The following is a 12,216-nucleotide window of genomic DNA, read 5'->3' as shown; positions in this document are numbered from 1 at the left end:
ATTGTATATATATTATGTAATTTATATTGTTATATTCATTATTTTCTATGTTGTATTTCGCATGAAATGTTAATGTATGTATATTTATGTTATTTATGATTATATCTACATGAAATGTTAATGTATATTATGAAATTTATGTCGTTATTTATCATTTTCTATATTATATTTGCATGAAATGTTAAAGTATGTATCATGAAGTTTATATTATTTAGTATTGAAATCTTGTAATATGTTAATTGCATCATTGTTTAAAAATTTATATTTCATTTAATCCAAAAGATTTTTAAAAATGAGGCAATGCTTTTTTGTATTTAGGAATTCGGGAAGTAGTGCCCTAACATGCTGGGTTGCGATTTCTCGTTTGTCTAAATGTCTAAAGTATCCTTCTAAATAGATTTTGTAAATCACAAGATGATTTCACTTACGAAAGTTTAAGAATATCGTGTCCAATCATGCTGGATATGATGTTTGTATTCTTTTGGAGTAAAGGAATCTCGATTTTCAACTCAAATTATTCTGGTTTTAAAAAGGGATCGTATTTTTAAATTCTTTCAAACTTTTTAACGATAAGACAAAAAACTATTCAATTTGGTACCAATTTTAGGCGTTGCGAGGGTGTTAATCCTTCCTTGTACGTAATCGACTCCCGAACCTGTTTTCTCACATTTTCATAGACCAAAATGTTTCATAAGGTGATCCAATCACACCTAAAAAGGTTGGTGGCGACTCCCATTTTCAAATTCCCCCTTTAAAAAGGTTTCAACAGCAAGCAATAGAGTTGTTTCGTGCCTTGCATTTTTGATGTCGCATTTTGCACCACAAGAGATTAGAAGCTCACAAACTCTACCATAACCTCCTCTTGCCGCTAGCATTAGGGTGGTGTATCCATCAGCATCAAATGCATTAACATCGTAGCCTCTACTAGTTAATATGTGAACTAAATTCAAGTCTCAGCGTTTTACCGCACGGTGTAGAGCATAAAACCCAATGGGACCATTTGCGTCTTCATGTGCATACTCCAGCATTAGTTGGTCAAATACATCGCCCTTCTGATTTAACTCCAATAAGTTTATGGAGGTATCACTGAAAGTTTCCAAGAGAGCTTTTAATAAAACTATTCTTTATTATTAACTGAAGAATTGAACTTAAATAGAGAAAAGAGTCCTAATCCTAATTGGGAAAATAGTTCCCTTATTCTAATAAACTACTAATATATAAAAGAAAATAGTTCCATTATTCTAATAAACTATTAAAAGATAAAATAAAAATGTTCCTAGAATATGAATAAAACTTATCTACCTAAATAAGATTTATCTACCTAAATAAATTTAAAATATATACATATTTCAACACCCTCCTTCAAGTTGGTGCATATATATCAATCATGCCCAACTTGCTTACAAGAAAATCAAAGTTTGTCTTAGAGAGTCCTTTGGTGAGTATGTCAGCAATCTGTTGTTTTGAAGGAACAAACGGCATACACACTTGGCCTTCTTCAATCTTCTCCTTGATAAAGTGTCTATCAATCTCAACATGTTTAGTCCTGTCATGTTAGACTGGGTTGTGAGCAATACTAATGGCAGCTTTGCTATCACAGTACAACTTCATTGGTGAAGTTATTGGTTTCCTCAGCTCTTCCATAATTCTTTTTAGCCACATCATTTCACAAATTCCTTGAGCCATTGATCTAAACTCAGCCTCTGCATTACTTCTTGTTACAACACTTTGTTTTTTGCTTCGCCAAGTCACAAGGTTTCCCCAAACAAATGTATAGTACCCTGATATAGATCTTCTATCTGTTATTGAGTCTGCCCAATCTGCATCTATATAAGCTTCAATTCCTCTTTGTTCGAATTTCTTGAAGAATAAGCCCTTTCCTGGTGAACTCTTCAAGTATCTTAGAATTTGAAACACTGCTTTTTCATGTTCCTCCATTGGGGAGTGCATAAATTGACTCACTAAGCTCACTGCAAAAGCTATGTCTGGCCTTGTATGTGATAAGTAAATTAACTTACCAACTAATCTTTGGTACTGCCCTTTATCAACTAATCGACCTTCTTTATTCCAGAATTTTACATTTGGATCAATTGGTGTGTCAGCTGGGTGGCAACCACTCATCCCAGCCTCTTTTAAAAGATCAATCACATATTTTTTTCTGAAAGACCACAAGACCTTTCTTTGATCGAGCAACTTCTATTCCAAGAAAGTATTTCAAAGGACCCAATTCTTTAATCTCAAACTCCAATGCTAGATGCTCCTTGAGACGCCTTATTTCATCCACATCATCTTCTGTAAGAATGATATCTGTAAGAATGATATCATCGACATAAACTATAATAACTGCTATTCTACCTTTTTGTGAATGTCGATAGAACATTGTGTGATCAACTTGCCCTTGTGAATAACCTTGTTTTTTAACAACTTGAGTGAATCATTCAAACCAAGCTCGAGGAGACCGTTTCAAACCATACAAAGATTTCATGAGTTTACATACTTGAGTTCCAAATTTTTCTTAAAAACCTGGAGGAGGATCCATGTAAAATTCTTCTTCAAGTTTTCCATTTAGGAAAGCATTCTTCACATCTAATTGCTGTAAAGACCAATCAAGATTAACAGCACTTGATAAAAGAACTCTAACGGAATTTAATTTGGCCACTGGAGCAAACGTTTCAAGATAATCTATCCTGTATGTTTGAGTGTACCCTTTAGCCACCAACCGGGCTTTGTATCTATCTAAAAATCCATCTGGTTTGAATTTGGTTGTGAACACCCATTTACAGCCCACTATTTTTTTCCCTACAGGTAATTCCATTGTTTCCCATGTACCTATTTTTTCAAGAGCGCGCATCTCCTCTAAAATAGCCTCCTTCCACTCAGGAATCTGTAAAGCATCTTTCATATTTTTGGGTATTTGTACAGTATCAAGACACGAAACAAAGGTTGAGAATGTCGAAGACAAGGCTTTATAGGATACAAAGTTAGACATGGGATATTTGACAATATTTCTAACACCTTTTCTTTTGGCAATTGGAATATCTAAATCAGAAAATTCATTGACTAGATTATGAGTTTTACCTGGACTTTTGATAGGATCTTGCGGTCAGATTATTGGTGATGAATCTGGTGGATTCCACTTTCTTGATTTCGATTTCTTCTTGAGTAAACAATTAACTCCTTTGTTTGTTTTTTATTCTCATGATTAGACTCTACACCTTCATCATCCTTTTCATTAACATTAACATTATTAATTTCTGTGTTAATTATAAATTAGCTTTCCCCATTATTAGAATCCCTATGTTGTATATTCCTAATCTTTTCTTGATCAATTATAGAATCTTCCTTAGTATAATTCCCTCCCTGAAGATTAGAATCAAAATAAGATTGTGTTTCAACAAATGTAACATCCATGGTAACAATAATCTTCTTATCAATTGGATCATAACATTTGTAACCCTTTTTATTAGAAGCATAACCAACAAAGACATTTTTTTTGCTCTAGGATCTAGTTTGCCTTGGTTGTGAATATGAACAAAAACACTACACCCAAAAACTCGGAGGGATAAATCTGTGATCAATTTAGAGTTAGGAAAATTATCTTTAAAGAGACGAAAAGGAGTTCTATAGTTTAGAGTTTTACTGGGCATTCTATTAATAAGATATGTAGCTATTAATAAGGCTTTGCCCCAAAGATAACGTAGTACCTGGCTAGTTTGGAAAGCCCTTGTAATTTCCATTAGTTGTTTAGAAAGCTCTTCTATCCCCTGATTATGAACCACGACTATTGTCACTCTTTTTCCTTCCATTTGTCGGTTTCCCATGGAGCTTCCAACACATTTCTCGAGTGTGCCAATATTTTTTACAGTGATCGTACCAAGGTTTTTTCTTATCTCTAGTGAAGGCTGTTTTAACCATGATGTTACTAGAGATTTTAACCTAGCTCAGATGTCATGAAAGTTTTCAAGAGAGCTTTTAATAAAACTATTCTTTATTATTAACTGAATAATGGAACTTAAATAGAGAAAAGAGTCCTAATCCTAATTGGAAAAATAGTTCCCTTATTCTAATAAACTACTAAAATATAAAAAAAAATAGTTCCCTTATTCTAATAAACTACTAAAAGATAAAATAAAAATATTCCTAAAATATGAATAAAACTTATCTACCTAAATAAGATTTATCTACCTAAATAAATTTAAAATATATACATATTCCAACAATCACCGTATTTGTTAGACAACTTTATATTAGCACCAGCACGAAGAAGCAACTCAAAGGCTTCCAAATGGCCTCCTGATGCAGCAATCATCAGAGCTGAATTTCCATCGTCATCTTGTTCATAAAGATCAACATCTACCCTTTCAAGGAGTTTCTTCAAAGCTTCAATCTCATTTCCACCGGCAGTGAACATCAAAGGAGAAAATACAGAGGGGTTGCTTGATTGAGGTGTCTTCCCTGCTAGAATCACATCTTGAACTGCTTGTTGGAAGCCATGATTCCATCTGGTTAACCCTGCAATGGAGCTTGCAGTTTGGCCAACAGAGTTTACCAATCCAAAGTCAGCCCCAGCTGAGGCCAGTACTTTAAGGCAATCCCCATGTTTGTATCTAGCACAAATCATAGCACGGAATCTCCAAAAGCTATTCGAGAATCGATATCACAACCAGCTACAATCAAGCATTGAAGAACTTCAACAAATCCTAGTTTCGCAGACAAATGTATAGGGGTAATGCTGTTTTGGGAGTTGTTTTAACTAGAAATTCTATATCGGCACTGCAATTCAGAAGCACTTCAACAACTGATACATTGTTACATAAGATGGCATGGTGGATGAGGGTCCTGCCATAGTGAAGGTTGTTTGGGGAGATGTGTCGAAGCAGCAACCGCAAGATGGAACCACTGACTTCAAAATACTCGACAGCGCACCATGTGATGGAATAAGCTTCAGCTAGTCCGGCACTGACCCTAGTTTCTTCGCCTGTATCAATATCCCAAGACCAAGCTCCAACTCTCACCTTTAAGTCCATCTTGATGCCAGCCTGATCATCAGTTTTGAAAAAGTTAGAAATACCATTTAAGAACACTCTGTAGATAAGTAAACAAGCAACAACTTGATTCAGAAGCTTATACATATATAGCACTTTAAATCCCAAGCAACAAAGAGTGCAAATTCAAAAAAAATTCTACTACTCCAATGAAGGGAAGCTACGGATCATGATCGACTATGTTCTGAGATGCTTACCTGGAAAAGTGATCTAACAATAGAGATCTGTCTACAAATGACAGCAGCGGATAGCGCATTGTAGTCGATATTTGTGTATAGAGAAGGCTTGAAAGATCGAAGAAGCACCCTTTCAGTTGCATTGGCATCTAGTCCACACTGTCAGCAATAAGAGCACAAACATCTTCAAGATAAGCTCAATTCAACATATATTTAGTTTAATCAAAATGTAATAGTGTATAAGTTTTTTTTTTTTAATATATTAGCTGGGACATTGCAGAGTATAGATTTTTCTTTTCAGTTATGTTATAATATTAAAATCAAGTGCTTATTTAAAATTTTAAAATAATTTTACCTTAATATTAAATCGAGTCTATCCAGCCCACACCCAAAAACCATTGAGCCAGAGGGGTTCACAGGGGACTAGCCCCTAAAATTTTGAAGCTCTCTAGCTAGTGGTATCCCATTCAAAATTGGAATACTTACATGTTTAGGCCCCCTAAACTTCCAAATTCTTCCCCAATTTTTAGCATCCTAATCTAAAAAATAACATTTTCTATTGTTCCCCTCTTGAATTTTTTAAACTTCTTTACAAACCATACATCTTTTAAATAGGGTAAATTTATATTTAGTCCCTCCTAATTTTTTACCTTTTAAAAAATTTATAATTTGATATAACAAATTTAGTGATACATTTGGTTAATAGTTCATAAATCATTATTAGCTTAATTTTATCTATTTACCTTTCCAACCAATCAAATACATATTAACATTAATTATTGAATTAATATTCTTAATCTTATGCTCATAAGAATGAAAAGTAAAATTAAACTATTACAATATTTAACAGAAATTATAAATTTACATGATTGACATTCTGTAATCATATATAATCTTTTTCTTGTTCTTTCTTTTTAAAAAAATCAGTGCAAATTGGGTTGGGGTTTTAGTGTTTACTAATTATGACAATAATAGATCCTCCTTCAAGGATTTAAGCTCTATTTTAATCAATTGCCGGATTTGGAACAATAAATTTTTACTTATATTTGAAAGATCATATCTCGTAAAACTTGAGTGTTAGTGATAATACTACCATTCGTAGGAAGAACAAAAAATTTAACAGTGGGTTGAAAGAGATAAGGAAATTGTAGGGATCTACTGTAAAAAGAAATGACATGAAGGCCATCAGACATTTTCGTCGAGATGAAAACTAACACAACACAAGAATAATATGAATAACGATTAACCAAAATACTATACTTACAGAAACATCGACCACTGACCAGGCTCAGAGACAGTGGGATGACTTCTCATCTGAGCTCGCAGCAAAACTTGGAGATAAATATATTGGCATCGATGTATTCGAAGAAAGAACTTCAGAGGACTTATGATATGTGGTCATTGATTGATCGCGGATAAAATCTGATGATAGAGAAAAAATAGACAGTTAAACTTCAGGCATTACCAAGTTCTGATTAGCAACAAGTGTAATTATACAGAAGCCCAACGGCCAACAGGCGAAGAAGAAAATATGAATATTGTTAAAGTAGAAATAGAAGACGGAACTGGTTGAAGATGATAAGATACCTTATCACTGAAAATGCGAAAAACATCTAGTCCAATAGCTTTGTCAAGTTCGTAACAAAAGGTAAAAACACGATTTAGTACGCACACAAACAACACCAGCAAAAAGGAAAATAAGTCTCAGGTCTTGGTTTTCAAGTGGGAATAACATCATTGACATTCAATGCATCTGGGGAGTTATCAATATCAGAGATAAGTTTTTGACGGTGTTCATCCTTCAAGGCTTCACGGACTTCATTGGAAGAAGCTGCATGAGAGAAAATTGTAGATATAAATAGTAGTGTGAAGCGAATTAACCAGATTCAGCATCAAGACAGTTTGTCTAAAGGTTCTCTGGCTCTAACATCATATAGATAATGAAAAAATTTTGATCATACAAGCTAGTTATCTTAAGCTGGAAGGCATTTAAGCTTCTACCATACCACTCAATCTGGTGTACAATGAGCCCCTGGGAATCAATTTATGGAAAAATGCTTTGGGACCTGACATAAAACTTCATGCAGACCAAATCCAGCTAAAAGCAATGCAATCGGCCAACTATAAAATGCAAAAAATATTCTACCACAAGTCCATCACAATACCCTCGGATATCCTTTTAACGCATTACAACCTTTGAATCATCTATAACCATCATCGATATATTGAGCTCTAAGATATCTGTATGAGATTTCAGTATTTCTCCCAGGGATACATTGAATTCTTATCAAAAGCAAAAGATTAATTACAGATATTATGACAAAGCTTTCCTTCATACATTTTGCATTTTATTGCACTTGGATATCTTGATTGGGTTGGCCAATATCAACGAGATGCCAGTGCATATATTATAATGAGTCGATTCTTTTTCAAAAATTTGCTCAAGTGGCGTACTTCCCCTCTCTTTAAGGCGGTTTTTACTAAAGATAACCAAGCTACGATTAGATTTAAAAATATATACCAATAGCCTGCATCTGCATAATTTGTGGCACTTCACTTGGGTCATCAACTTCTAATTTCCTTTCCATAAGTTGTTGATATTAACACACCATGATGACAACAAATATGAGAATGACATTTCATGAAACTATGTTCTGAGTAGTGATTATCTCCACAAAACTCATCGTGAAGCAACACATCAAGCATGCAAATGTAAAACATGTTTCTTTGCCCAGGCTTTAAAATCATAAAGGCCCTCACTTGGTTAGATATAAGCAAAAGCATTAGTTTTTAAAAGAAATGGTAGCTGTTAAAAGCCTTTATGAAGGTTCTTAAAAAAATGTTACTAGATATTGAAGCTCCTAATATAAGCACATATGAAAAGGAAACATGAATAAGATTCAAATGCTGAAGCAGACTATTCACTAGGAAAATGAAACTTTCCTATCAAATCTTCTGAAAAACTTCAAATAAGCATATATCTAAAGATAAACATCAAACACATCTTTTGAATTTTTAGATCACCAGAAAACTTTCAGTTAATAAACAGAGTACTTACTGGATCTTCCTAGGTGATTCTGGCTTGACATTGGGGGTCACTGCATTGTCGCTTTAACCTAGTTGTTACAGCACTATTGCTGGACCCTCAATCCACACTGTGAGTTCCTGCATTATTCACAAACTTGCATTAGTTTTTAAATTTGGCCATTCTGGAACCACAGAGCAAAGGCCAACTTCAGATAGAAATCATAGGTAAAACCCCTTTAGCTCTGTTATTTTCTGTTGACCTGAACTTGAGTGGAAATACACATTGGTTAAATTTGCAGTGGGTTTCCAATGACATAAACCTCAGTATGGATTACTGAACAAACCAGAAAAGCAGTGTCGATACTGCTGATATTACTGAAACAAAAACAGAATTCCAAATTTATCACTTCATAAGGGTTTATGGCACCATCTACACAAGAAAATCAACCCCAAGGCCACAACCTTAGTGTGAAAAAAAAAATATTATTACCTCTCAACATGTACCAATCTATAAAAAGATACCATTAGAACATCAAATGTATTAAAAACACAAGCATGCTTGATTAGGAAAAAATATGGAGTTGATTAAGAAACATACAGTCGAGGGAAAGTTCTCACCGGATTTTTCATTTACGGATTCCGGCTTCATGCAGGGAGTTTCTGCATCATTCGTTAAAGCACATTAGTTCCCCATTTCTAGTATCACAAAAACAATATAACCTTATGAATTTAACTACAAAGTGCAACTGGGTCAAAAAGGACAATAAACCCAAATTTCCTTTTAATCTTTTCAACAAAAACTTGAGACAATTCACCATTGGTTCAGTTCTTTTAGCCAACACGTATTCAACTCCACTATTAGAAGTTTAGAACATAAGTCGATGAGAAAACATTAAGCCAACAAAATCCCAACGATCAAAAGCAATAAGATTAAGCAAAATTCGAATATTTATCAACATAAATTAAGAAATAAAGGTAAAAATAGAATAATTAAGAGGGGGGGGGGAGAGAGAAAAGAAAAGAATTGTTGGGTGTTATACCTTTGTGCGTCTTGAAACGTGCTAGAGAACAGCTGAAAAAAAAGGAAAAAGAGAAATAAACAAATTAAAAACCCAGAAATAAAAACAGCAAAAGAATGGAAGGGAGCTGAAGAACTTACTAAGGAATAAGACAAGAGGGGCACTTACACTTGGATTAAGCTTGGTTGCAAACTTGACACTGCCTTGAAGGACCTCCAATTCTTTTCTTTTTCTTCTTCGCTAAATAACGAAGAAAAAAAATCCTTTTTAATATTTGATTTGAAGCGTTAAAAATTAACCCCAAAAAGTAAAAATAGTTATTGATTGGAGGAAGAAGAAAGGTACGACGATGGCGGGGCTGAGACGATTGACTTCTCTCCAAATTCCTAAAGTTTTTTCCTTTAATTGACAGATGGAGTACTTGCTGGGATTAGCAATAGCAATTGCAAAAGAGCGTAGTTGAATTCTAGGCAGTTAACAAAACAAAGTGTTGCCTCTTAACCATTTTCTGCTACTTAAAAGTGTAACGATTAGAGAGAATCAGCATTCCCTGTTATTCCCTGTTACCCAATCTCCAACTCTATTAGTATTTATTCTAGTCAGACATTTTTCAAGTTATAATAATGTACAAGGCAAGGCATAATCAAATGTTTCCTTTCCTTTCCTTGCAACTTTCTCTAGCTAAACAAATTGAACAACATAGCTAGCTTTCCCACCTGCTTAGATTCCTTTCATTTCTGTTCCTGCATTGAGCTCTGATTCAAACGTTATATATGAATCCAGAACATCAAGCAAACATCTAATGGCAGTTCAAACTTTAATATGCATATATGTATATATATTAGAAGAAGAGATACATTCTGTTCTGTCCCGCTTTTACAAGGAAGTGGAATTTCTACATCGCTCATATCTAGCAGCAATGAAAAGCCTTATCTCAGCATCTTACTTGACAGAGGGCAAGGAAAAAAAGTGATGGCAAATTGGAAAGATGAATTCTGAGTAGGTTATAGTTACCCTTGGCTCTCTCCTTTCTCATGGATCTTAACAGATGATGATGTTTCCACACCAAGGCTCCCTTTTTTTCTAGAGTTCCATCTTTTACTTGAAAATCCTCCTTGCTATTGGGATTTGAACCACCCATTACTATGTGCTCCTTTTGAAAATAATAAATCATTTCCAAGGCAATTTTCCATTTCAAATTCAAACTGTTCGCAGTTGGCTGGTGGGGATTTTGGTTTTCTTTTATCGTCTCCATTAATTCGTCCTTGTACTGATGATAAATCAAGAAATCCGATCTCTCTATGCTGACCAGCATCAAACAAACCCAAAGGAACACCTTGTCTTCCTGAATCTGGAGATAGGACACGCCTGATTGATCCAGAATACTGGAGAATCAAAAGAGTTAGTGTGATTCAATGATTGGCAAAAAGCAAACTTCTCAGAGGTGAAACAGCTAAAAGGCGAACAGTGAATAGATTCACTCTGCTTAGGTGTATTAAATCAAGATTTGACATCAAGATTCAGTTCGGGAACAGGAAAGGCACCAATAGGATCTTCAGCCCACAGCCGGGATCCTACAGATGGAAGGTTTGCCTGTGAGGTGCAATGGGAAGAACTGAAACCCAAATCTATATCAACTGAATTGCATCCTTCCTCAAGCAACCATTTCTGAGATTGTTCTATTTCCCCTTGGAGACAATAGCTTGCACGCTTGGTTGCTCTTGACTTGTGCAAAACTGGAGTCCTCGTATATTTTCCAGATGGTTGCCCAAGATTATCTCTGTCTTTGCAACGTGTTTCCTTGGCAAAATCATCGTCCAGATCATACTTCATTCTGGTCGTACCAAATGACTACTTATTCTTCTGCTCTTCCTAGGCATTAGATTTGGAGGTGAACTGTTTATCGTTTCACCCCTCACTGCAATTAAATATTTTAAATGATTGCTTTAGTTTCACAAGAGGAGCTTTTCATTAAAGACTACAAAATGACAATGAATTGTCAAAGCAATTTATGAAATCAAAAGTAACCTGCACTAGAAGAGCATGATTCTTCACTGCTAAAGCTTGAGAGTGAGAGAGGAAACAAAAAAAAGGCTATCATGGTTGGGCTTGCAAATCTCTTATACCATAATTCGTTTGAATTGGGTTATACCTGCCACTATATCAAAGCAACCTTTTTCATAACTTTGGAGGGAAATTTCATACCTTTCCCCAATTAAAGTTGTCAAATCATCACCAACTTTTGATGATAAATGCGTTGGAAAAGGATCTGAGAGTAGAAAAATTGAAAGAATTAGAGGTGGATACAAAACATTTTTAGTCAAAGAATTAGAGGTGGATACCAAACATTTTTAGTCAAAATAATTATAAATGAATACGTGTAATTAATTAAAAGATTATATTATTTAATTTTTTTAAAAATAATTATAACTATTTAAATAATATTATTTGAATCGTTGTAATTACATGAATAATTATAAGTTTATTTTAAAGACATTATTATTTAGAAAGACACCTATTGATAAAAGATATCTCTATGAAGAGACATAAAAATTCTTATAAATAAGAATGAGATTTCATTTGGAAATCATACTAACAAATTCTAATATTAATTCTTTTCTTCCTTTATATTCTAATATTATTAGATTATTCTATAAAGTATTACTGCAGAAATCATTTATAGAAATTGAGTTCCTTATCATACATTGCTCAGTGTGTAGTGGGCTATTCTCGTCAATGCAAAACACAAATAGCCATTGGTTTCATTGTATCCTCGAGGTTAATTTGCTTGAAATTCCTTTGCACACCGAAGATAGGTGGGAGCGAATATAACCTTAAAGATACTGGTTTGATACATATCTTGGAGCCTTGTCCTATTTCTTCTTCTGTTCGAGTTTCGTTCATGTGTTCGAGATTTTTCTCACCGGAGATTTGTTCTAACAATTTTAA

General features: G+C 34.2%; 1 pseudogene; it reads right to left on the bottom strand.

Moving 5' to 3' along the window:
- Positions 1–11,100, bottom strand: part of LOC107917493 (serine/threonine-protein phosphatase 6 regulatory ankyrin repeat subunit B-like) — a 45,977-nt pseudogene extending 34,877 nt beyond the window's left edge.
- Between the last annotated feature and the right edge of the window lie 1,116 nt (positions 11,101–12,216).

This window comes from Gossypium hirsutum, chromosome A01 (genome assembly GCF_007990345.1).
Source record: "Gossypium hirsutum isolate 1008001.06 chromosome A01, Gossypium_hirsutum_v2.1, whole genome shotgun sequence".
NCBI classification, from domain to species: Eukaryota; Viridiplantae; Streptophyta; class Magnoliopsida; order Malvales; family Malvaceae; genus Gossypium; species Gossypium hirsutum.
Note: the sequence above shows the minus strand (reverse complement) of the source record. Positions and strands in the feature narration are given on the sequence as shown.